At 47.5% G+C, this 26,964-nt stretch overlaps 1 long non-coding RNA gene across 1 annotated transcript in view; it reads right to left on the bottom strand.

Moving 5' to 3' along the window:
• Nucleotides 1–852: 852 nt before the first annotated feature.
• LOC134933483 (uncharacterized) overlaps nucleotides 853–26,964 on the bottom strand; it is a 246,075-nt gene continuing 219,963 nt past the window's right edge. Inside the window, exons 2-3 of the long non-coding RNA XR_010179713.1 lie at nucleotides 2,589–2,743; nucleotides 853–2,126 (exon numbers count right to left, since the gene is read on the bottom strand). This is a non-coding gene — a long non-coding RNA (uncharacterized LOC134933483). The remainder of the gene's footprint in view (nucleotides 2,127–2,588; nucleotides 2,744–26,964) is intronic.

The raw sequence follows: 26,964 nt of genomic DNA, 5'->3' as shown, positions 1-26,964 counted from the left end.
TTCGTCACGGGACTCCGGAGGGATAAGTACCTTATATTCTATGGGTGCAGTGTGTGCGGTGTGGGCCCCACTGGACCCAGGGGCCGTGTGCACCACACACACTACACCCATTATAGAAACGCCTATGGGTTTTACGCATGCACAGACACCAAACCATCCGATTTGTATGTAAGCCATTGGGTTTGTATATAAATCCGAATCATGACTAATTGTGCGCTACATCAACTAACAGGGCTCATCAGTCACGCCTCGTACACTGGAGTGGGGGTTCTATACTAAATGGGTACTGTATGAAGCTCCCCTATTGAATATTGAAGACTATGCGAGAGATTTAATAAAGTTTGCAGAATGATAAAGTGGCGAGAGATAAAGTACCAACCAATCAGCTCATAACTGCCATTCTACAAGCTGTGTTTGAAAAATGACAGGCGCTGATTGGTCGGTACGTATCTCTTGCCATTTTATCTCTCTCTAAGCTTTGATAAATTTCCCCCTACATACTGTATATATTTCTGAATGAATTTCGCCAGCATTGTCACACTTTGCTTATTCCTTTTTATGGTAACAGGGTCAGTTTTTAAACGTTTCTCCTTACGTCAGTGTGTGGACCTGAGCAGATGGCGCAGTGCATGACTTGCTAATATGCAATCTTTAAATGAACATACAAGTACATTTCTTACCAAATTCCGCAAGAACAGCAACTGGAAAATTACAGAATAATCACTTTTTTTGTTTCCAGCAGCCATATGTCAGACGTGAGTTCTGTGATGCACAATTGCCTTCAGAATGCGTCTGCCTGCTCCAGGAATTCAATCTATATGCCATGACATCAATCCATTTTTCATCCCATTTAATTGCCCTTAAGCATCATATTTTTTCATATAAGACAGAGGAGACTGGTGAAGTTCATTCAAGATTTTTTTTTATGTATATTGTGTAATATATATGGTCAAATATAGATTTGCTACCTTAGACATGGATTTAGTTGGTGAATCTGAATATTCAACATTAGTTTCCTATAGCGCTAAGGGGCAGATGTACTAAGCCTTGGAGAGTGATAAAGTGAAGAGAGATAAAGTTCCAGCCAGTCAGTTCCTAACTGTCATGTTACAGGCTGTGTTTGAAAAGTGACAGTTGGAAACTTCTTGCTCTTCAACTGGTGTAACAGTGAGTACGGCCTGTACTATCGCTTAACTGTACTAGACCAGCAAACTGTATACACATTTACATCAGTTTTAATATGATTGCCATTTGAAATTTTGGGGATAACCCAGCCGGGCAGCAGCAGCATGTAAAAACCTGCCCTCAGTAAATCTTGGGTGTGGATCATAGTGTCGACAGTAACTAGGTCGACAGTCATTAGGTTGACCACTATTGGTCGACAGTGACTAGGTCAACACCTGAAATAGGTTGACACGGTCATTAGGTCGACGTGGACAAGGTCGACGTGGAAAAAGGTCGACATGAGTTTTTATATTTTTTGGGTGTCACTTTCTTCGTAAAGTGACCGGGAACCCCAATTACTGCACCGTGTTCCCTCGCATGGCTCGCTACTGCTGCGCTTGGCACAGGTTACTTTTCCCAATTGTTGTCCACTTTGATCGTCAAGTATGAAAAAGTAAAAGAACATAATTTTTTTTAAAACTCATCTCGACCTTTTCATGTGTCGACCATTGCCATGTTGACCTATTGACCATATCGACCTAATGCATGTCGACCAATAGTGGTCGAACTAATGATTGTAGACCTAAAGACCGGATACCTATATCTTTAACATTGATAACACTAGATGTTGATCTCTTTATTGGATTTGGAAGTAGTTATTTTGGGGGCTTTAGGACGGTTCTCAGATTAAGTAAATTTAGGAAACATTCCTTTTAGTGTTATGTCTTCTTAGGGAAAGTACAGCAAAATGCTAATAAAAATAATTTCAAACAACTTAAAGGATCAAAAACACAAAGCTGAATAATTATCTCCAGTGAAGCACGTAGCAAGAAGCAGTGGTTTTATTCTGCAACAAGAAGCCGGGCGTTGTGTGAAGTTTCTGCCGCCAGGAACATGTCAGAGCATAGGATTAGTCTCGTTGTTTGAAGTTGTCATTGAAGTCACCAATTTGCTGCATGAACCTGTTATTAACCAAAGACATGGGGACACGCTTATCAGGACAAATTATACTTGTGACAATGCTCCTGGAACTGAAATAACTTACTTTAGAGCATCCTTTTTAGGGGGGAAGGAGGGGGGGGGGGGGGCGGATTGAAATGTTGAACTTTGTTATCCTTTCCTCAATTTTAACAATGTACAGGTATGTTGTGTAGACTCTCACAGAAGCACTGGTGCAATATTCAGTGGCTCAGCAATCTAATATTTCCACGGATGAGGGCAGGTGAGCGAATGAAGTGTTTTTAAATCCTCTTTTAATTATTTTTTTTTAGCCTTTTATTACATACTGTAATTTAAACAGAATACCAAGTATCATAATGGTTACCGCAGGAATGGCCACACCTCCTCTATGGTACTAGGCCTGGCAAGAGGTGTTAGCAGCCCTGGTAATGGCCCCTGTGTACATGATGCAGACATCTGCTCACCTTCTCCGGCTTACATAAGCTTCCTCTAGTGCTCAGTTAGCAGCTGTTGTTATAGTGATCAATAGGAAGCACACTACATCTGTAATAGGCTTCCTCTTTTGTTCCAAGGACTGCAGTCAGACGCGGGTCACTAGGGGGAGCATGTAATGCAGAGTCTGATAGGATAGAAAATAGAAAAGTGAAATACAACAGTAATAAGATTATAAATAAAAATTAAAGTTATCTTGTAGAACTGAAAAATTCAAGAAAAATAGACGGTCGAGTCACATTATTATGACCACCTCCTACATCTGATGTAGGCAGCGCATAGCCCATGAAGTACGCCACGTATCGTGCGCTGGCTTGATGGGTATATAAGGTGTGCAATAGGCCGTCTGCACACATATCACTCATTGTTGTCATGGCTAAAAGGCGCGATTTATCCGAGTTGCAAATAGGGATGATTATCGGCTTTTGGGCCATGAGTGGCAGTATTTCTGACACTGGCCCTCATTCCGAGTTGATCACTCGCTAGCCACTTTTAGCAGCTGTGCAAACGCATAGTCGCCACCCACGGGGGAATGTGCTTTCGCTATGCAAGTGTGCGAACGCCTTTGCAGTGGAGTGGTACAAAAACATTTTGTGCAAAACAAGACCAGCCCTGTAGTTACTTATTCTGTGCGATGATTGCAGCGACGAAGGTCCCGGAATTGACATCAGATACCCGCCCTCAAACGCCTGGACACGCCTGCTTTTTCCTAAACACTCCCAGAAAACGGTCAGTTGACACCCATAAACGCCCTCTTCCTGTCAATCTCCTTGCGATCAGCTGTGTGAATGGAATCTTCGCTAGATCCAGTGCACAGCAATGACGCATTATGTGCCCGTACGATGCGCGTGCGCATTGCGGTGCATACGCATGCGCAGTTTTGCAAATTTTTTACCTAATCGCTGCTCTGCGAAAATCGTCAGTGAGCGATCAACTCAGAATGACCCCCACAGTGCAGTGTGTGACCTGGGCGCGTGCTGCTGTGGTGAAGGTGTATCGTGACTGGACAAACGGCACCATTGTGACTAACAGACATGGAAACTGCAGAGCACCACGTGCCACTGATGTGAGGTGTATGAGGGCCGACCGACATGCTACAGTGGAGCAGTTCACTGTCAAAATGAACCTGGGGGCTACCAGACGTGTGTCTGAAATGCCAGTTCAGCCCCGAGGCATAACTAGGGTTTTCGGAGCCCAGGGCAAGATGAAGAGTGGCGCCCCCCCCAAAAAAAATAAAAAAAATAAATATATATATATATAGAGAGAGAGAGGTCAATATGGAACGGCACTCAGAGGCTTTGTTAAATGCAAACAGCGTGTATTGAATTTCAGTGGTACATCACTTTCAAAGCATCAACGTTTCGAATATGATGTAGCATACACAAACAAAGACACGTTCACTCGGGCACAGGAGGAGATGCCACCCAGCCGGGAATGACCAGCGTTGGGTGGTTGCGGCCAGGTCCCAGGCCGGAGATGGCTCCTTGGACTGGAGGGGGTGTGAGGACAGGTGTGGCGGCGCTGACAGGAAGAAGGGGAGAGGAATCTAAGAAACGGTGGGGGGGGAGCAGAACACTTGGGCCGGGGCATGGTACAACAAAACATGGAGAGCGGTGGGAAAAACAGGGAGGAGGAAGGGGAAAGGAACACCAAAGGAAAGAACAGGGGAAGGGAAAGAAAGTTGGAAGGGAACAAAAGAAAGCAGAAAAACAACAAGACAAGGAATTGCCAAGATACTAATCCAAAGAGGCACCCAGGACAGACACCATTCAGCAAGATGGATGCCAGTCTACCACCAGCCTTATAAAGCACACGCATAGCCACTCCTTAAGATTCCCTGATAGGCCAATCCTGACTAAAAACAAAAATTCCCCAAACCTGATCTAACCAGCAACAGTTGACAAATTTTAAACCAATTACAAAAAAACGAAGGACTCTTATATATAGCCTAAAGCTTATTCAGCTATCATCTTATTTTTCACTTGTATATTTTTCTGATTATGTGTATAGTAGTAAGTCTCAGTCTGTCCCCTCCTCCGCCCCCTCTTTACACCCTGCCCACGGAACTGCCCCAGACCACCCCACTCTCTGCTGCTCCATCCCGTCCCGCCATACCCCACCAATCTCTTGCGCCATCCCATCCCGCCATGCCCCACCAATCTCTTGCTCCATCCCATCCCGCCATGCCCCACCAATCTCTTGCTCCATCCCGTCCTGCCATACCCCGCCAATCTCTTGCTCCATCCCATCCCGCCATGCCCCACCAATCTCTTGCTCCATCCCATCCCGCCATGCCCCACCAATCTCTTGCTCCATCCCATCCCGCCATGCCCCACCAATCCCAATCTCTTGCTCCATCCCATCCCGCCATGCCCCACCAATCTCTTGCTCCATCCCGCCATGCCCCACAAATCTCTTGCTCCATCCCGCCCATCGCTCTCTGTCCCACTCCGCTGCTGGAATTTGTGCACCCTGCACATAACACATACCTCTTATGATCTTACTGTGTAGTGTATTTGAATTGACACTTACTTAGATGCACAAACCAACTCTTAACAGGGAGGTGCATCAAGCCTTGGAGAGCGATAAAATGGACCAGTTGCCCAAAGCAGCTTCTAACTGTATCACTCCATTACTCCACTGTATCACTCTCCAAGTGAGTGTGCGGATTAAAAAAAAAAAGTCCCATTGTGTCACTCATTTTTGTGTTCCATCTTTTTCCATTTGGATGTTAATGTCATGTTATGTTCTTTTTCATACAAAAACAAATAAAATAATACATTACAGAAAATCAGTTTGTTTTTCTGGGAAGAGATCTCATTCAGCACTGATCCTGCTCCAGCCGACCAAATAATCAGCATTTCGCTGAGATTTCTGAGTAATCCTACCGTCTGAGATTCCAGTAATGTAACAAATGGGGGTTTCTTCCTCTGACACAGGAGACTGACACGTATCAGTTTCAGTACAATCACTAACAGGGTTTGGAATGCGCCCATCATCTCAAACTCTTTCCTATGGAGTAATATTAGCAAAGAACAAAATCACATCCAGTCAAATGATTGTAAAAGAGTTCACATGTGGGAGAGCCCCCGCTAGCTGTGAGTAACGCCATTGTGACTCTAATTGTTTTGTAACATGATTGTGCAATAATTCATAAATGTCAAGTATTTCGTTCACACTTCTGACATAGCCCTGAGATGCCAATCAAACCTTGATTGGTTATGAAAGGCGTCAGAAAATGTCTCGGGGAGTTGAAGTTTAACACTACCTGGCAGAGTAATAAGATGGGAGGAACAGTACAAGGATTTGCTAGTCTATGTATAGTGAGGTGCGGTGAGGTGAATGGCTGGGGAGGCACCGCTAGTATCACAGCCAGGTGTACACACACATTCTGTACACTGGCGTTTCTATCATGGGTGCAATGTGTGCGGTGCACATGGGCCCCTAGGGGGCACAAATTGCACCTATATTTTCATACTCACCTCTCCAAGTCCACCGGCGGGCGCTGCAGCCGCAGTCGTCGCGGCAAAATAACACATAAAAAATGGCCACCGGGCATGCTTCAGGTGATATTGACGGATCCTATGGCGCCGTGGAGAGAGTGCACACGGGCCCCCTCCTCTCTTAAGAAACCCCTGATACTGTATATGGGCCCTCATTCCGAGTTGTTCGCTCGGTATTTTTCATCGCATCGCAAAGAAAATCCGCTTAGTACGCATGCGCAATGTTCGCACTGCGACTGCGCCAAGTAACTTTGCTATGTAGAAAGTAATTTTACTCACGGCTTTTTCATCGCTCCGGCGATCGTAATGTGATTGACAGGAAATGGGTGTTACTGGGCGGAAACACGGCGTTTCAGGGGCGTGTGGCTGAAAACGCTACCGTTTCCGGAAAAAACGCAGGAGTGGCCGGAGAAACGGTGGGAGTGCCTGGGCGAACGCTGGGTGTGTTTGTGACGTCAACCAGGAACGACAAGCACTGAACTGATCGCACAGGCAGAGTAAGTCTGAAGCTACTCTGAAACTGCTAAGTAGTTAGTAATCGCAATATTGCGAATACATCGGTCGCAATTTTAAGAAGCTAAGATTCACTCCCAGTAGGCGGCGGCTTAGCGTGTGTAACTCTGCTAAATTCGCCTTGCGACCGATCAACTCGGAATGAGGGCCCTGGTTTGGTGGTGAGTTTTGACTATAAAAATGATTAGAATAATACAAAGATGAATATGAATATTACAAAGATGATATTTATAAGTTCTATATATCATCTTTGTACTAGTCTAATCATTTTTTTAGTCAAAACTTTGGAGTATACCGGTGTATGACAGGTGACTGCCTCCCCCACCTAGCCTGAGCGTGGGATCCGGTCAGCATACCGGCATTTGGGATGATGGCAGTCGTAAAGCCGATGCTGGAATCCCGATATGGATCGAAATGCCGGCGATAGAACCCCGACTGCCGACATCCCAAATGTAAGTTTGCCAGGAATCCTTAGGGTTAGGCCACTTGTTGGGGGGTAGGTTTAGACTGCGTGGGGAGGGTTTAGGATTAGGCGTGGGTGGGGGGGGAGTTAGGTTTAGGCTGTGGGGAGGTGGGGTTAGGGGGGAGATCAGGAGGGTTAGCATACTTACCTACCAGGTGTCAGGATCCTGTGCTTCGGAGTGCCGCTGTTGGTATACTGACTGCTGGCATCCCAGGCGCACGTCACTGATTATGTAATGCTGCTAAGTAGAGATGAGCGGGTTCGGTTCCTCGGAATCCGAACCCGCCCGAACTTCAGCTTTTTTCTCACGGGTCCGAGCGACTCGGATCCTCCCGCCTTGCTCGGTTAACCCGAGCGCGCCCAGACGTCATCATCCCGCTGTCGGATTCTTGCGAGACTCGGATTCTATATAAGGAGCCGCGCGTCGCCGCCATTTTCACATGTGCATTGAGATTGATAGGGAGAGGACGTGGCTGGCGTCCTCTCCGTTTATAGAGAAGAGACTAGAGTAGAGAGAGACACAGTATTTAGTAATTTTGGGGAGCATTTTTAGGAGTACTACTACTTGCTGAAGTGTAGTGTGACTGTATATGTATATCTGACTTGTGGGGGAGACAGTGGGGAGCAGTTAGAGTCTGAGAGCAGGAGTACATATTTTAACGTACAGTGCACACTTTTGCTGCCAGAGTGCCAGCCACACTGCCATTGTGACCACACTGACCACCAGTATATTGTGATTGTCTGCTTAGGAGTACTACTTGCAAGTTGCTGATAGTGTGACCAGTGACCTGACCACCAGTTTAATTAATCACCACCAGTTTAATATATATATATAATTGTATATATATATAATTGTATACCACCTACCCGTGTTTTTTTTTTTTCTTTCTTCTTGATACATACTATAGTAGCTTACTGTAGCAGTCTGCGGTGCTGAGCTGACAGTGTCCATCAGGTCCGTCATCAGTCATTACATAATAAATATATATACCTGTCCGGCTGCAGTACTAGTGTAGTGATATTATATATATATATATTAATTTCATCTCATTATCATCCAGTCTATATTAGCAGCAGACACAGTACGGTAGTCCACGGCTGTAGCTACCTCTGTGTCGGCAGTCGCTCGTCCATCCATAATTGTATACCGCCTACCCGTGGTTTTTTTTTTCTTTCTTCTTGATACATACTACTATAGTAGCTTACTGTAGCAGTCTGCGGTGCTGAGCTGACAGTGTCCAGCAGGTCCGTCATTACATAATAAATATATATACCTGTCCGGCTGCAGTACTAGTGATATTATATATATATATATTAATTTCATCTCATTATCATCCAGTCTATATTAGCAGCAGACACAGTACGGTAGTCCACGGCTGTAGCTATCTCTGTGTCGGCAGTCGCTCGTCCATCCACAATTGTATACCACCTACCCGTGGTTTTTTTTTTCTTTCTTCTTGATACATACTACTATAGTAGCTTACTGTAGCAGTCTGCGGTGCTGAGCTGACAGTGTCCAGCAGGTTCGTCATTACATAATAAATATATATACCTGTCCGGCTGCAGTACTAGTGATATTATATATATATATATTAATTTCATCTCATTATCATCCAGTCTATATTAGCAGCAGACACAGTACGGTAGTCCACGGCTGTAGCTACCTCTGTGTCGGCAGTCGCTCGTCCATCCATAATTGTATACTAGTATCCATCCATCTCCATTGTTTACCTGAGGTGCCTTTTAGTTGTGCCTATTAAAATATGGAGAACAAAAATGTTGAGGTTCCAAAAATAGGGAAAGATCAAGATCCACTTCCACCTCGTGCTGAAGCTGCTGCCACTAGTCATGGCCGAGACGATGAAATGCCATCAACGTCGTCTGCCAAGGCCGATGCCCAATGTCTTAGTACAGAGCATGTAAAATCCAAAACACCAAATATCAGTAAAAAAAGGACTCCAAAATCTAAAATAAAATTGTCGGAGGAGAAGCGTAAACTTGCCAATATGCCATTTACCACACGGAGTGGCAAGGAACGGCTGAGGCCCTGGCCTATGTTCATGGCTAGTGGTTCAGCTTCACATGAGGATGGAAGCACTCAGCCTCTCGCTAGAAAAATGAAAAGACTCAAGCTGGCAAAAGCACCGCAAAGAACTGTGCGTTCTTCGAAATCCCAAATCCACAAGGAGAGTCCAATTGTGTCGGTTGCGATGCCTGACCTTCCCAACACTGGACGTGAAGAGCATGCGCCTTCCACCATTTGCACGCCCCCTGCAAGTGCTGGAAGGAGCACCAGCAGTACAGTTCCTGATAGTCAGATTGAAGATGTCAGTGTTGAAGTACACCAGGATGAGGAGGATATGGGTGTTGCTGGCGCTGGGGAGGAAATTGACAAGGAGGATTCTGATGGTGAGGTGGTTTGTTTAAGTCAGGCACCCGGGGAGACACCTGTTGTCCGTGGGAGGAATATGGCCGTTGACATGCCTGGTGAAAATACCAAAAAAATCAGCTCTTCGGTGTGGAAGTATTTCAACAGAAATGCGGACAACATTTGTCAAGCCGTGTGTTGCCTTTGTCAAGCTGTAATAAGTAGGGGTAAGGACGTTAACCACCTCGGAACATCCTCCCTTATACGTCACCTGCAGCGCATTCATAATAAGTCAGTGACAAGTTCAAAAACTTTGGGCGACAGCGGAAGCAGTCCACTGACCAGTAAATCCCTTCCTCTTGTAACCAAGCTCACGCAAACCACCCCACCAACTCCCTCAGTGTCAATTTCCTCCTTCCCCAGGAATGCCAATAGTCCTGCAGGCCATGTCACTGGCAATTCTGACGAGTCCTCTCCTGCCTGGGATTCCTCCGATGCATCCTTGCGTGTAACGCCTACTGCTGCTGGCGCTGCTGTTGTTGCTGCTGGGAGTCGATGGTCATCCCAGAGGGGAAGTCGTAAGCCCACTTTTACTACTTCCACCAAGCAATTGACTGTCCAACAGTCCTTTGCGAGGAAGATGAAATATCACAGCAGTCATCCTGTTGCAAAGTGGATAACTGAGGCTTGACAACTATGTTGGTGTTAGACGTGCGTCCGGTATCCGCCGTTAATTCACAGGGAACTAGACAATTTCTTGAGGTAGTGTGCCCCCGTTACCAAATACCATCTAGGTTCCACTTCTCTAGGCAGGCGATACCGAGAATGTACACGGACGTCAGAAAAAGACTCACCAGTGTCCTAAAAAATGCAGTTGTACCCAATGTCCACTTAACCACGGACATGTGGACAAGTGGAGCAGGGCAGGGTCAGGACTATATGACTGTGACAGCCCACTGGGTAGATGTATGGACTCCCGCCGCAAGAACAGCAGCGGCGGCACCAGTAGCAGCATCTCGCAAACGCCAACTCTTTCCTAGGCAGGCTACGCTTTGTATCACCGGTTTCCAGAATACGCACACAGCTGAAAACCTCTTACGGCAACTGAGGAAGATCATCGCGGAATGGCTTACCCCAATTGGACTCTCCTGTGGATTTGTGGCATCGGACAACGCCAGCAATATTGTGTGTGCATTAAATATGGGCAAATTCCAGCACGTCCCATGTTTTGCACATACCTTGAATTTGGTGGTGCAGAATTTTTTAAAAAACGACAGGGGCGTGCAAGAGATGCTGTCGGTGGCCAGAAGAATTGCGGGACACTTTCGGCGTACAGGCACCACGTACAGAAGACTGGAGCACCACCAAAAACGCCTGAACCTGCCCTGCCATCATCTGAAGCAAGAAGTGGTAACGAGGTGGAATTCAACCCTATATATGCTTCAGAGGTTGGAGGAGCAGCAAAAGGCCATTCAAGCCTATACAATTGAGCACGATATAGGAGGTGGAATGTACCTGTCTCAAGCGCAGTGGAGAATGATTTCAACGTTGTGCAAGGTTCTGCAACCTTTTGAACTTGCCACACGTGAAGTCAGTTCAGACACTGCCAGCCTGAGTCAGGTCATTCCCCTCTTCAGGCTTTTGCAGAAGAAGCTGGAGGCATTGAAGGAGGAGCTAAAAGGGAGCGATTCCGCTAGGCATGTGGGACTTGTGGATGGAGCCCTTAATTCGCTTAACAAGGATTCACGGGTGGTCAATCTGTTGAAATCAGAGCACTACATTTTGGCCACCGTGCTCGATCCTAGATTTAAAACCTACCTTGGATCTCTCTTTCCGGCACACACAAGTCTGCTGGGGTTCAAAGACCTGCTGGTGACAAAATTGTCAAGTCAAGCGGAACGCGACCTGTCAACATCTCCTCCTTCACATTCTCCCGCAACTGGGGGTGCGAGGAAAAGGCTCAGAATTCCGAGCCCACCCGCTGGCGGTGATGCAGGGCAGTCTGGAGCGACTGCTGATGCTGACATCTGGTCCGGACTGAAGGACCTGACAACGATTACGGACATGTCGTCTACTGTCACTGCATATGATGCTCTCACCATTGAAAGAATGGTGGAGGATTATATGAGTGACCGCATCCAAGTAGGCACGTCAGACAGTCCGTACTTATACTGGCAGGAAAAAGAGGCAATTTGGAGGCCCTTGCACAAACTGGCTTTATTCTACCTAAGTTGCCCTCCCACAAGTGTGTACTCCGAAAGAGTGTTTAGTGCCGCCGCTCACCTTGTCAGCAATCGGCGTACGAGGTTACTTCCAGAAAATGTGGAGAAGATGATGTTCATTAAAATGAATTATAATCAATTCCTCCGTGGAGACATTGACCAGCAGCAATTGCCTCCACAAAGTACACAGGGAGCTGAGATGGTGGATTCCAGTGGGGACGAATTGATAATCTGTGAGGAGCGGGATGTACACGGTGATATATCGGAGGATGATGATGAGGTGGACATCTTGCCTCTGTAGAGCCAGTTTGTGCAAGGAGAGATTAATTGCTTCTTTTTCGGTGGGGGTCCAAACCAACCCGTCATTTCAGTCACAGTCGTGTGGCAGACCCTGTCACTGAAATGATGGGTTGGTTAAAGTGTGCATGTCCTGTTTATACAACATAAGGGTGGGTGGGAGGGCCCAAGGACAATTCCATCTTGCACCTCTTTTTTCTTTCATTTTTATTTGCGTCATGTGCTGTTTGGGGAGTGTTTTTTGGAAGGGCCATCCTGCGTGACACTGCAGTGCCACTCCTAGATGGGCCAGGTGTTTGTGTCGGCCACTAGGGTCGCTTAGCTTACTCACACAGCTACCTCATTGCGCCTCTTTTTTTCTTCTTTGCGTCATGTGCTGTTTGGGGAGTGTTTTTTGGAAGGGCCATCCTGCGTGACACTGCAGTGCCACTCCTAGATGGGCCAGGTGTTTGTGTCGGCCACTAGGGTCGCTTAGCTTACTCACACAGCTACCTCATTGCGCCTCTTTTTTTCTTCTTTGCGTCATGTGCTGTTTGGGGAGTGTTTTTTGGAAGGGCCATCCTGCGTGACACTGCAGTGCCACTCCTAGATGGGCCAGGTGTTTGTGTTGGCCACTAGGGTCGCTTAGCTTACTCACACAGCTGCCTCATTGCGCCTCTTTTTTTCTTCTTTGCGTCATGTGCTGTTTGGGGAGTGTTTTTTGGAAGGGCCATCCTGCGTGACACTGCAGTGCCACTCCTAGATGGGCCAGGTGTTTGTGTCGGCCACTAGGGTCGCTTAGCTTACTCACACAGCTACCTCATTGCGCCTCTTTTTTTCTTCTTTGCGTCATGTGCTGTTTGGGGAGTGTTTTTTGGAAGGGCCATCCTGCGTGACACTGCAGTGCCACTCCTAGATGGGCCAGGTGTTTGTGTCGGCCACTAGGGTCGCTTAGCTTGCTCACACAGCTACCTCATTGCGCCTATTTTTTTCTTCTTTGCGTCATGTGCTGTTTGGGGAGTGTTTTTTGGAAGGGCCATCCTGCGTGACACTGCAGTGCCACTCCTAGATGGGCCAGGTGTTTGTGTCGGCCACTAGGGTCGCTTAGCTTACTCACACAGCTACCTCATTGCGCCTCTTTTTTTCTTCTTTGCGTCATGTGCTGTTTGGGGAGTGTTTTTTGGAAGGGCCATCCTGCGTGACACTGCAGTGCCACTCCTAGATGGGCCAGGTGTTTGTGTCGGCCACTAGGGTCGCTTAGCTTACTCACACAGCTACCTCATTGCGCCTCTTTTTTTCTTCTTTGCGTCATGTGCTGTTTGGGGAGTGTTTTTTGGAAGGGCCATCCTGCGTGACACTGCAGTGCCACTCCTAGATGGGCCAGGTGTTTGTGTCGGCCACTAGGGTCGCTTAGCTTACTCACACAGCTACCTCATTGCGCCTCTTTTTTTCTTCTTTGCGTCATGTGCTGTTTGGGGAGTGTTTTTTGGAAGGGCCATCCTGCGTGACACTGCAGTGCCACTCCTAGATGGGCCAGGTGTTTGTGTCGGCCACTAGGGTCGCTTATCTTACTCACACAGCTACCTCATTGCGCCTCTTTTTTTCTTTGCGTCATGTGCTGTATGGGGAGTGTTTTTTGGAAGGGCCATCCTGTGTGACACTGCAGTGCCACTCCAAGATGGGCCAGGTGTTTGTGTCGGCCACTAGGGTCGCTTAGCTTAGTCATCCAGCGACCTCGGTGCAAATTTTAGGACTAAAAATAATATTGTGAGGTGTGAGGTATTCAGAATAGAGATGTGCACTTGAAATTTTTCGGGTTTTGTGTTTTGGTTTTGGGTTCGGTTCCGCGGCCGTGTTTTGGGTTCGACCGCGTTTTGGCAAAACCTCACCGAATTTTTTTTGTCGGATTCGGGTGTGTTTTGGATTCGGGTGTTTTTTTCAAAAAACCCTAAAAAACAGCTTAAATCATAGAATTTGGGGGTCATTTTCATCCCAAAGTAGTATTAACCTCAAAAACCATAATTTCCACTCATTTTCAGACTATTCTGAATACCTCACACCTCACAATATTATTTTTAGTCCTAAAATTTGCACCGAGGTCGCTGGATGACTAAGCTGAGCGACCCTAGTGGCCGACACAAACACCTGGCCCATCTAGGAGTGGCACTGCAGTGTCACGCAGGATGTCCCTTCCAAAAAACCCTCCCCAAACAGCACATGACGCAAAGAAAAAAAGAGGCGCAATGAGGTAGCTGTGTGAGTAAGATAAGCGACCCTAGTGGCCGACACAAACACCTGGCCCATCTAGGAGTGGCACTGCAGTGTCACGCAGGATGTCCCTTCCAAAAAACCCTCCCCAAACAGCACATGACGCAAAGAAAAAAAGAGGTGCAATGAGGTAGCTGTGTGAGTAAGATAAGCGACCCTAGTGGCCGACACAAACACCTGGCCCATCTAGGAGTGGCACTGCAGTGTCACGCAGGATGTCCCTTCCAAAAAACCCTCCCCAAACAGCACATGACGCAAAGAAAAAAAGAGGCGCAATGAGGTAGCTGTGTGAGTAAGATAAGCGACCCTAGTGTCCGACACAAACACCGGGCCCATCTAGGAGTGGCACTGCAGTGTCACGCAGGATGTCCCTTCCAAAAAACCCTCCCCAAACAGCACATGACGCAAAGAAAAAAGAGGCGCAATGAGGTAGCTGTGTGACTAAGCTTAGCGACCCTAGTGGCCGAAACAAACACAGGGCCCATCTAGGAGTGGCACTGCAGTGTCACGCAGGATGGCCCTTCCAAAAAACACTCCCCAAACAGCACATGACGCAAAGAAGAAAAAAAGAGGCGCAATGAGGTAGCTGTGTGAGTAAGCTAAGCGACCCTAGTGGCCGACACAAACACCTGGCCCATCTAGGAGTGGCACTGCAGTGTCACGCAGTATGTCCCTTCCAAAAAACCCTCCCCAAACAGCACATGACGCAAAGAAAAAAAGAGGCGCAATGAGGTAGCTGTGTGAGTAAGATAAGCGACCCTAGTGGCCGACACAAACACCGGGCCCATCTAGGAGTGGCACTGCAGTGTCACACAGGATGGCCCTTCCAAAAAACACTCCCCAAACAGCACATGACGCAAAGAAGAAAAAAAGAGGCGCAATGAGGTAGCTGTGTGAGTAAGCTAAGCGACCCTAGTTGCCGACACAAACACCGGGCCCATCTAGGAGTGGCACTGCAGTGTCACGCAGGATGTCCCTTCCAAAAAACCCTCCCCAAACAGCACATGACGCAAAGAAAAAAAGAGGCGCAATGAGGTAGCTGTGTGAGTAAGATAAGCGACCCTAGTGGCCGACACAAACACCGGGCCCATCTAGGAGTGGCACTGCAGTGTCACGCAGGATGGCCCTTCCAAAAAACACTCCCCAAACAGCACATGATGCAAAGAAAAAAAGAGGCGCAATGAGGTAGCTGTGTGAGTAAGATAAGCGACCCTAGTGGCCGACACAAACACCGGGCCCATCTAGGAGTGGCACTGCAGTGTCACGCAGGATGTCCCTTCCAAAAAACCCTCCCCAAACAGCACATGACGCAAATAAAAATGAAAGAAAAAAGAGGTGCAAGATGGAATTGTCCTTGGGCCCTCCCACCCACCCTTATGTTGTATAAACAGGACATGCACACTTTAACCAACCCATCATTTCAGTGACAGGGTCTGCCACACGACTGTGACTGAAATGACGGGTTGGTTTGGACCCCCACCTAAAAAGAAGCAATTAATCTCTCCTTGCACAAACTGGCTCTACAGAGGCAAGATGTCCACCTCATCATCATCCTCCGATATATCACCGTGTACATCCCCCTCCTCACAGATTATCAATTTGTCCCCACTGGAATCCACCATCTCAGCTCCCTATGTACTTTGTGGAGGCAATTGCTGCTGGTCAATGTCTCCACGGAGGAATTGATTATAATTCATTTTAATGAACATCATCTTCTCCACATTTTCTGGATGTAACCTCGTACGCCGATTGCTGACAAGGTGAGCGGCGGCACTAAACACTCTTTCGGAGTACACACTTGTGGGAGGGCAACTTAGGTAGAATAAAGCCAGTTTGTGCAAGGGCCTCCAAATTGCCTCTTTTTCCTGCCAGTATAAGTACGGACTGTGTGACGTGCCTACTTGGATGCGGTCACTCATATAATCCTCCACCATTCTTTCAATGGTGAGAGAATCATATGCAGTGACAGTAGACGACATGTCCGTAATCGTTGTCAGGTCCTTCAGTCCGGACCAGATGTCAGCATCAGCAGTCGCTCCAGACTGCCCTGCATCACCGCCAGCGGGTGGGCTCGGAATTCTGAGCCTTTTCCTCGCACCCCCAGTTGCGGGAGAATGTGAAGGAGGAGATGTTGACAGGTCGCGTTCCGCTTGACTTGACAATTTTCTCACCAGCAGGTCTTTGAACCCCAGCAGACTTGTGTCTGCCGGAAAGAGAGATCCAAGGTAGGCTTTAAATCTAGGATCGAGCATGGTGGCCAAAATGTAGTGCTCTGATTTCAACAGATTGACCACCCGTGAATCCTTGTTAAGCGAATTAAGGGCTCCATCCACAAGTCCCACATGCCTAGCGGAATCGCTCTGTGTTAGCTCCTCCTTCAATGTCTCCAGCTTCTTCTGCAAAAGCCTGATGAGGGGAATGACCTGACTCAGGCTGGCAGTGTCTGAACTGACTTCACGTGTGGCAAGTTCAAAGGGCATCAGAACCTTGCACAACGTTGAAATCATTCTCCACTGCGCTTGAGACAGGTGCATTCCACCTCCTATATCGTGCTGAATTGTATAGGCTTGAATGGCCTTTTGCTGCTCCTCCAACCTCTGAAGCATATAGAGGGTTGAATTCCACCTCGTTACCACTTCTTGCTTCAGATGATGGCAGGGCAGGTTCAGTAGTTTTTGGTGGTGCTCCAGTCTTCTGTACGTGGTGCCTGTACGCCGAAAGTGTCCCGCAATTCTTCTGGCCACCGACAGCATCTCTTGCACACCCCTGTCGTTTTTTAAAAAATTCTGCACCACCAAATTCAAGGTATGTGCAAAACATGGGACGTGCTGGAATTTGCCCATATTTAATGCACACACAATATTGCTGGCGTTGTCCGATGCCACAAATCCACAGGAGAGTCCAATTGGGGTAAGCCATTCCACGATGATCTTCCTCAGTTGCCGTAAGAGGTTTTCAGCTGTGTGCGTATTCTGGAAAGCGGTGATACAAAGCGTAGCCTGCCTAGGAAAGAGTTGGCGTTTGCGAGATGCTGCTACTGGTGCCGCCGCTGCTGTTCTTGCGGCGGGAGTCCATACATCTACCCAGTGGGCTGTCACAGTCATATAGTCCTGACCCTGCCCTGCTCCACTTGTCCACATGTCCGTGGTTAAGTGGACATTGGGTACAACTGCATTTTTTAGGACACTGGTGAGTCTTTTTCTGACGTCCGTGTACATTCTCGGTATCGCCTGCCTAGAGAAGTGGAACCTAGATGGTATTTGGTAACGGGGGCACACTGCCTCAATAAATTTTCTAGTTCCCTGTGAACTAACGGCGGATACCGGACGCACGTCTAACACCAACATAGTTGTCAAGGCCTCAGTTATCCGCTTTGCAGCAGGATGACTGCTGTGATATTTCATCTTCCTCGCAAAGGACTGTTGGACAGTCAATTGCTTACTGGAAGTAGTACAAGTGGTCTTCCGACTTCCCCTCTGGGATGACGATCGACTCCCAGCAGCAACAACAGCAGCGCCAGCAGCAGTAGGCATTACACTCAAGGATGCATCGGAGGAATCCCAGGCAGGAGAGGACTCGTCAGAATTGCCAGTGACATGGCCTGCAGGACTATTGGCATTCCTGGGTAAGGAGGAAATTGACACTGAGGGAGTTGGTGGGGTGGTTTGCGTGAGCTTGGTTACAAGAGGAAGGGATTTACTGGTCAGTGGACTGCTTCCGCTGTCACCCAAAGTTTTTGAACTTGTCACTGACTTATTATGAATGCGCTGCAGGTGACGTATAAGGGAGGATGTTCCGAGGTGGTTAACGTCCTTACCCCTACTTATTACAGCTTGACAAAGGCAACACACGGCTTGACACCTGTTGTCCGCATTTCTGTTGAAATACTTCCACACCGAAGAGCTGATTTTTTTGGTATTTTCACCAGGCATGCCAATGGCCATATTCCTCCCACGGACAACAGGTGTCTCCCCGGGTGCCTGACTTAAACAAACCACCTCACCATCAGAATCCTCCTGGTCAATTTCCTCCCCAGCGCCAGCAACACCCATATCCGCCTCATCCTGGTGTACTTCAACACTGACATCTTCAATCTGACTATCAGGAACTGGACTGCGGGTGCTCCTTCCAGCACTTGCAGGGGGCGTGCAAATGGTGGAAGGCGCATGCTCTTCACGTCCAGTGTTGGGAAGGTCAGGCATCGCAACCGACACAATTGGACTCTCCTTGTGGATTTGGGATTTCGAAGAACGCACAGTTCTTTGCGGTGCTTTTGCCAGCTTGAGTCTTTTCATTTTTCTAGCGAGAGGCTGAGTGCTTCCATCCTCATGTGAAGCTGAACCACTAGCCATGAACATAGGCCAGGGCCTCAGCCGTTCCTTGCCACTCCGTGTGGTAAATGGCATATTGGCAAGTTTACGCTTCTCCTCCGACAATTTTATTTTAGGTTTTGGAGTCCTTTTTTTACTGATATTTGGTGTTTTGGATTTTACATGCTCTGTACTATGACATCGGGCATCGGCCTTGGCAGACGACGTTGCTGGCATTTCATCGTCTCGGCCATGACTAGTGGCAGCAACTTCAGCACGAGGTGGAAGTGGATCTTGATCTTTCACTAATTTTGGAACCTCAACATTTTTGTTCTCCATATTTTAATAGGGACAACTAAAAGGCACCTCAGGTAAACAATGGAGATGGATGGATACTAGTATACTTATGGATGGACTGCCGACACAGAGGTAGCTACAGCCGTGGACTAACGTACTGTGTCTGCTGATAATATAGACTGGATGATAATGAGATGAAATCAATATATATGTATATATAATATCACTAGTACTGCAGCCGGACAGGTATATATTATATATTTATTATGTAATGACTGATGACGGACCTGCTGGACACTGTCAGCTCAGCAGCACCGCAGACTGCTACAGTAAGCTACTATAGTAGTATGTATAAAGAAGAAAGAAAAAAACAACAACCACGGGTAGGTGGTATACAATTATGGATGGACTGCCGAGTGCCGACACAGAGGTAGCTACAGCCGTGGACTAACGTACTGTGTCTGCTGCTAATATAGACTGGATGATAATGAGATGAAATCAATATATATGTATATATAATATCACTAGTACTGCAGCCGGACAGGTATATATTATATATTTATTATGTAATGACTGATGACGGACCTGCTGGACACTGTCAGCTCAGCAGCACCGCAGACTGCTACAGTAAGCTACTATAGTAGTATGTATAAAGAAGAAAGAAAAAAACAACAACCACGGGTAGGTGGTAAACAATTATGGATGGACTGCCGAGTGCCGACACAGAGGTAGCTACAGCCGTGGACTAACGTACTGTGTCTGCTGATAATATAGACTGGATGATAATGAGATGAAATCAATATATATGTATATATAATATCACTAGTACTGCAGCCGGACAGGTATATATTATATATTTATTATGTAATGACTGATGACGGACCTGCTGGACACTGTCAGCTCAGCAGCACCGCAGACTGCTACAGTAAGCTACTATAGTAGTATGTATAAAGAAGAAAGAAAAAAACAACAACCACGGGTAGGTGGTATACAATTATGGATGGACTGCCGAGTGCCGACACAGAGGTAGCTACAGCCGTGGACTAACGTACTGTGTCTGCTGCTAATATAGACTGGATGATAATGAGATGAAATCAATATATATGTATATATAATATCACTAGTACTGCAGCCGGACAGGTATATATTATATATTTATTATGTAATGACTGATGACGGACCTGCTGGACACTGTCAGCTCAGCAGCACCGCAGACTGCTACAGTAAGCTACTATAGTAGTATGTATAAAGAAGAAAGAAAAAAGAAAAAAACACGGGTAGGTGCTAGGTGGTATACAATATTATATATATATTATATACAATTATATATATATATATAATATATATTAAACTCAAACTGGTGGTGATTTATTTAACTGGTGGTCAGGTCACTGGTCACACTATCAGCAACTTGCAAGTAGTACTCCTGAGTCCTAAGCAGACAATCACAATATATATTATACTGGTGGTCAGTGTGGTCACAAACAATGGCAGTGTGGCTGGCACTCTGGCAGCAAAAGTGTGCACTGTACGTTATATGTACTCCTGAGTCCTGAGTCCTGCTCTCAGACTCTAACTGCTCCCCACTGTCAGTGTCTCCCCCACAAGTCAGATAATCCAGTCACACTATCTCTCTCTATCACTTCAGCAAGTACTAGTAGTAGTAGTACTCCTCCTAATGCTCCCCAAATTACTACTGTGTCTCTCTCTGTCTCACTCTCTTCTCGAATCTCTATAAACGGAGAGGACGCCAGACACGTCCTCTCCCTATGAATCTCAATGCACGTGTGAAAAATGGCGGCGACGTGCGGCTCCTTATATAGAATCCGAGTCTCGCGATAGAATCCGAGCCTCGCGAGAATCCGACAGCGTGATGACGACGTTCGGGCGCGCTCGGGTTAACCGAGCAAGGCGGGAAGATCCGAGTCGCTCGGACCCGTGTAAAAAAACATTAAGTTCGGGCGGGTTCGGATTCCGAGGAACCGAACCCGCTCATCTCTAATTCAGAATAGACTGAAAATGAGTGGAAATTATGGTTTTTGAGGTTAATAATACTTTGGGATCAAAATGACCCCCAAATTCTATGATTTAAGCTGTTTTTTAGTGTTTTTTGAAAAAAACACCCGAATCCAAAACACACCCGAATTCGACAAAAAAAATTCGGTGAGGTTTTGCCAAAACGCGGTCGAACCCAAAACACGGCCGCGGAACCGAACCCAAAACCAAAACACAAAACCCGAAAAATTTCAAGTGCACATCTCTACAAGCTGTGTCCCCTCCCCTCACAGCTCTCACTGGCTTCCTGGACACCACAGCCTCTCCTCTCCTGCAGCTGATATCCCACCCCAGTACACACCACGCTCTTCCTCCCAACACTGTTGGCACTAACCGTAGCCCCACCCCCTCTGCTATAGGTTCTGTGAATCATCACCACCTACAACCCAAACCAACCACCCCCTCATGCAGGAGTTCCTGTAGATCAGCACCTATCGCACCACTTCACCACTCCGTCGGAAGTGCCAAGAATCTGCACCTCCTGCACCCTCTCCCCCCACCAGAGGTCCTATGAATCTAAACCTCCTGACACCACCTCCTCCTCCGAAGGTCCCGTGGATTGGCACCTCACTAAGCCCCACCACCGTATGTCATGAGAATCAACACTTCACGAGCCCTCACCCCCCCATCGGTGGTCCTGCACAGGCGACCTGGCGGTTACCACCAGGAGTCACAGAACAAGTTCAGATGCAGAGAAAGGTCATTTTGATGGGTGTTCCTGGGGGTTAACAAGGAGGGGCAAACCAGACATGGGTGTGTCACAGGCATGTCGTCACCAGTGACTGCATCTTTTGTTGCAGTTGCACTGGCACTTGTGGCCTTGTCCATGTTGTGACTGACTTTCAGAGCCACCATAGGGCTGGTGTAATATCAGATGGTGCGACCGGTGGTGCTTTTTTTATGCACTCCTGATTAGTGCCACAGCGGCAGGCTGTAGTAGATGTCTCGGTAGGAATCCCTTCGGCTACAGCATTAGCATAATAGCGGGTTGGAAGAGTCAGCGTCTACCCATGATCGTAGTGTGACCATAATATCCCTTTAATCTGAGACACCTATGATTTACACAGGTTCTGTGGCTGGCTAAAACCAGCTGAAATTCAGGCTAGAGTTTTTATTATTATTATTATTATTATTATTATTTATTATGGTCACCCTACATCAGTGTTCAGGGAACAGGGGTAAATTACCCCAAATGGGGTAAAAATTAAATTCCTGGGGGTAATGGACGGTCCGCTGCCAAGACACAGCCCAGCCCATCACCATCCGGCTCGCGTTGTGATGTGCTGATGTCACAGCTCCCTCCTGCCCACCCTGCACTGTGATCCTGGCCGCGATGTGACGTTCTGACGTCACACCGCGCTCCCTCACACCCGCCCGTCTTGCGCTGTCCTGTCCTCCCACCCGCGGCCCGCCAACCCACACACAGAACTTGAAGTGCTCCATGGCTGACCGCTGACGGAGTTCCGCAGGATCAGACAGTGGCCCACATAACAGTGGGAAATTCCCACTGACATTACTGAGGTGAGAATGTGACCACCGGTCTCCTTATCCATCCTTCTTACATTCATTCTGGTGTTTTGAGGAGAAAGTATTAATTAACCCATTCATTGCCAAAAAATAATTGGCGAAAATAATAATATATATATTTACACAGTATCTCATAAATGCCATATAAACAGTGATAACCACCATATATGCACAATAATATATGATTTCCTTCCTTTGAAATCAAGGGGGTAACGTCGGCGTATCTAAATATATTTTGGGGTAAAAGGTAAAAAAAGTTCCCTGACCCCTGCCCTACATGATGGCTTCATCTGTACAGAAAAAAAGAAAATGCAGATGCACACACTGTGGCACAGCTAATGATAATAATTAAAATAAACTCTGCACTCTGACATAGAGCAATATTGAGGAGCTGCTCTCAGCACTATACCTCTTATTATTATGTGATTACGGTGTGCAGTCGAATCAATCCCTCCCTCCCCCCATGGTTTCATCTGTGCAAACATTCTTGACAGTTTGACAGCAAGAGAGCTATTATGAGATGAAAGTGACTTCAAATTGCACTTTGTGGTGCATCTGACAGATACTGGCTAAGATATGTCAGGTTTGGGGGTTCAGGGGGTTATTTGGAGTTGTTAGCAATTGGGCAAATCCATGTTGAACTGCAGGTGGTGCAGGCGTGAGAGTTAGATTTGGGTCGGTTATTTTATTTCTGTGCAGGGTAAATACTGGCTGCTTTATTTTTACACTGCAATTCAGATTTCAGTTTGAACACACCCCACCCAAATCTAACTCTCTCTATACATGTTATATCTGCCCCCTTGCAGTGCACATGATTTTGCCCAGCTGCTTACTATTTTGGTTTGCGAAGAACTCTGAATAGCCCCCTCTAAACATCTTAGTGATATTTGGTGGACCCCTTTCTTTGAAAGTAAAGCATTCATAACCTAGAACCAGAAATAACGACACTGAGACTTGAATTTTGGCAGAAAATTGCTAGCTATTTATTTGTCCCTATCCATTAGGAAACCTGTAATAAAGAAATTAATTTAATAAGCCGCTCCAGCTGGCATATGGTGGCGGCCCAAAAGAACGGCTCAATTAATCTGAATTAACTTTAAATAACTAACCCTATAAATTTACTAAAACTTACTATAAACCGGTAATAGGTGACAACTCAACCCCCACAGTGACTACCCACCGCTCCTGGGTGCCCTGCCGCTGCCTTCCCGGACGGGTGGTCAAGCGGCCATAAGTCGATGGAGGTGAGTGCACCTAAACCACAACAAACTGTAAAAACACTACAGTTTTCCCTACAATACAAAACTGCCGTTCTTTTCCGCCAATAAATAGCCAACGAAAACAGCCAACAACTTAAAGCCAAAGCCCACGTGCCACAAATTCTTAATACCAGGGCGGGAGGGTGGGAAAGCAAATCACCAAGAGACTTAAGATGGCCTCTCCTTCCCTATATATAGCAAACCCTCCCCCTAAAGAAGGCTGTACTTTCCTCACAGCTAGGTCCACCCCTCCCCAGATGTTTAACTCTTTCCTCTCCTATGCAGTCAATACTCTCTCCTAAACATCTTAGTGATATTTGGTGGACCCCTTTCTTTGAAAGTAAAGCATTCATAACCTAGAACCAGAAATAACGACACTGAGACTTGAATTTTGGCAGAAAATTGCTAGCTATTTATTTGTCCCTATCCATTAGGAAACCTGTAATAAAGAAATTAATTTAATATGCCGCTCCAGCTGGCATATGGTGGCGGCCCAAAAGAACGGCTCAATTAATCTGAATTAACTTTAAATAACTAACCCTATAAATTTACTAAAACTTACTATAAACCGGTAATAGGTGACAACTCAACCCCCACAGTGACTACCCACCGCTCCTGGGTGCCCTGCCGCTGCCTTCCCGGACGGGTGGTCAAGCGGCCATAAGTCGATGGAGGTGAGTGCACCTAAACCACAACAAACTGTAAAAACACTACAGTTTTCCCTACAATACAAAACTGCCGTTCTTTTCCGCCAACAGCGAAAGACTCATCCCCAAAGTCTTTCGCACCGCCACCATAAACCTACCCTAACTCCTGCAAAGCGAAACCTAGATCCTCCAGAAAAAACATCATCCCCTCATTGGATAGATGTACTCCATTGCGCCGGAAAAGGTGGCTGTCTCTGAACCATATCCTCGGGTGGCGAACCACCCTCCCACCGTGGGACAGCACCCACTTTGCCACCGCTCCGTTCACCTTTTTCCGGGCCTCATCAATCTGGCGACCATCCGCCACACCCCTCCAACACAATCTTGGCACCATCATGGAAAAAACCAACACACAATTGGTCCATGCCGCGGTCACACTTGCCAGATCCTGTATCATGGCCCACCGCAGATCCAAGGATGTCCTCTTCCCCAGGTCGTTGCCACCTAGATGGACAACCAAAACCCTAGGGACTCCATGCTTGCTGGCCTGACTCACTAACCTACTCCTCAGCTCACCCCACATCATTCCTCGCCAGCCAAGCCATCTGACACCCTGTGTTCCTAGCAATGCCTGAGACCCTTCCGAGGCCACAAACCTGGCCGCCCAGTAAATGTAAGAGTGGCCAACCACCCAAATGGGCAAATAGTCTCCGAACCATCCTGAAGGGAAAAAGAGGGGTAGAATTGATTACTAAGAGGCTTATTAATTGTTTATACTGAAGGATCTGCCAAAAAAGAAAACTTTAGATCTCGCCATTGCAGCAGTCACGGCCTAGCCGACTGCACCATGTTCCGTTGCCAATTTAAAGCGCAATTAAAGACACAAAGGGGAAGGATCAAATAAAACAAACGAAATAAAAAAGGGGGGTGGTGGTATAAAATGGGAAACACATGTAATAACTCAGCTGGAGGTGAAACGTAAAGACCTGCTGAGGGACTCTGATTAGACCAAATTAGCCGAATTATAGATTAGAATTCAGTCCGTCAAGTCAGGCAAAAAATCGCAAATAACTCCAGACCCCCGCTGCCGACTCATGCCAGCAACGGCGAGTAGCTAATCCCTGAGTAGGATAAAAAAGGGGGAACACCAACAGACGCACAACACCATAAAATCACAGAACTGGAACAACGTAACGCCATTTAAACAAAGCCCCAAGCGCAAACCGACCTCTCATGTGACGGGGCGAATATATCGTCTGTAACTTGACGACTTCCATCGCCCCACCGCTTGGATTTCAGTTCTGGAGCAACCCGCCGCAGCAGCCGACGTCGCTGCGCCTATGCGAAAGGAATGGGTACCGAAAGCAGTGGGTGGGAGGCCCAAGCCCGCCAAACAACGACTCAGCATCCAACGAAACTGGTATTTCGTGACTGCCAGCCCATCATAATGCAACAGCCAAGACCCCTCCTTAACGGGTCGCACCACCACATATTGCCTTGCCAGCCAACTGGGCAAACGCTCTCCTCTAGCGCTGGAACCATTGTAACCCAGCGCCCTCTCCCCACTTGATCCGTCTTGGAGCGTCGCAACCTGCACAGCAAGGACCTCTCACCCACTACCACGTCCCCGACCAGCATGCGCGAATCTGCTCTCTTGGAAGGCGCTACCAACTCAGAAACTCGAAAGGCCCCGTGGTAAGCCATTGAGAACGCCAAACTAAACAAAAGCGTCTCAAACCTGGACGACGCGACTCGCCCTACCGCCTCGATGACGGCTGGCAACAAAGCCGCATCGATGGGCCGCCTCCTATCCGGTGGCGACGGCGCAACTCGCGCCCACCCTTTCATTGCCTTCCGCAGAACCTCGCTTTTCGTTACGTCAGGGACGCCTCGCAGCTTGCAGAAAAATGAGATGCCTGCCAAATACCGCGATACCACTGCTCGTGACCTACCGGAGACGTAAAGCTGCCACATAAAAGAAAGCATCAGCCGATGCCTACTCTTACCTTGATGCTGACGCCCTTGGACAAACTCCTCCCATTCACTCCAAGCTTGTTCGTAAGCCTTGAGCGTGGCTGGCGCTACTGACCGCAACGCTAGACCCTCCAGTCCGGCCCGATCACCTGCCAAACCTAACCGGGACAATGAAAACCTTGCTCGTTGGCCTCAGGTGCCAACAACCAACACCTCTCCCACTGTCCTCGCGACAAAGCGTCGACAATCCCATTCTCCAAACCGGGCACATGTTGCGCGCGGAACCACAGGTTCCTACGCAAGCATGTCAAAAGCAATTGCCCTAGCACCCGCATAACCACCAACGACTTTGCCCTCTGGTTATTAATCGCATGCACCACGCCCAGATAATCGCATCTAAACAAAATGCTGCGATTAGCCAGCCGATCGCCCCAGACCTCCAACGCCACCATAATGGGAAAAACTCCAGAAGCAAAAGGTCCTTCGTGAAACCCCCGCGATGCCATTCTGCCGGCCACGAGGCCGCGCACCAAGATCCCTCCAGATGGCAACCGAATCCAGAGGCGCCCGCTGCGTCGGTGAACAGCTGCAACCTAGCGCTGTCCGCCATTGGGGCCTGCCATATACACACCCCGTTGAAGTCCTCGAGGAACGAGGCCCATATTG

The sequence above is a fragment of the Pseudophryne corroboree genome, chromosome 6 (assembly GCF_028390025.1).
Source record: "Pseudophryne corroboree isolate aPseCor3 chromosome 6, aPseCor3.hap2, whole genome shotgun sequence".
NCBI classification, from domain to species: Eukaryota; Metazoa; Chordata; class Amphibia; order Anura; family Myobatrachidae; genus Pseudophryne; species Pseudophryne corroboree.
This window is presented reverse-complemented; position numbering and strand designations above follow the sequence as displayed.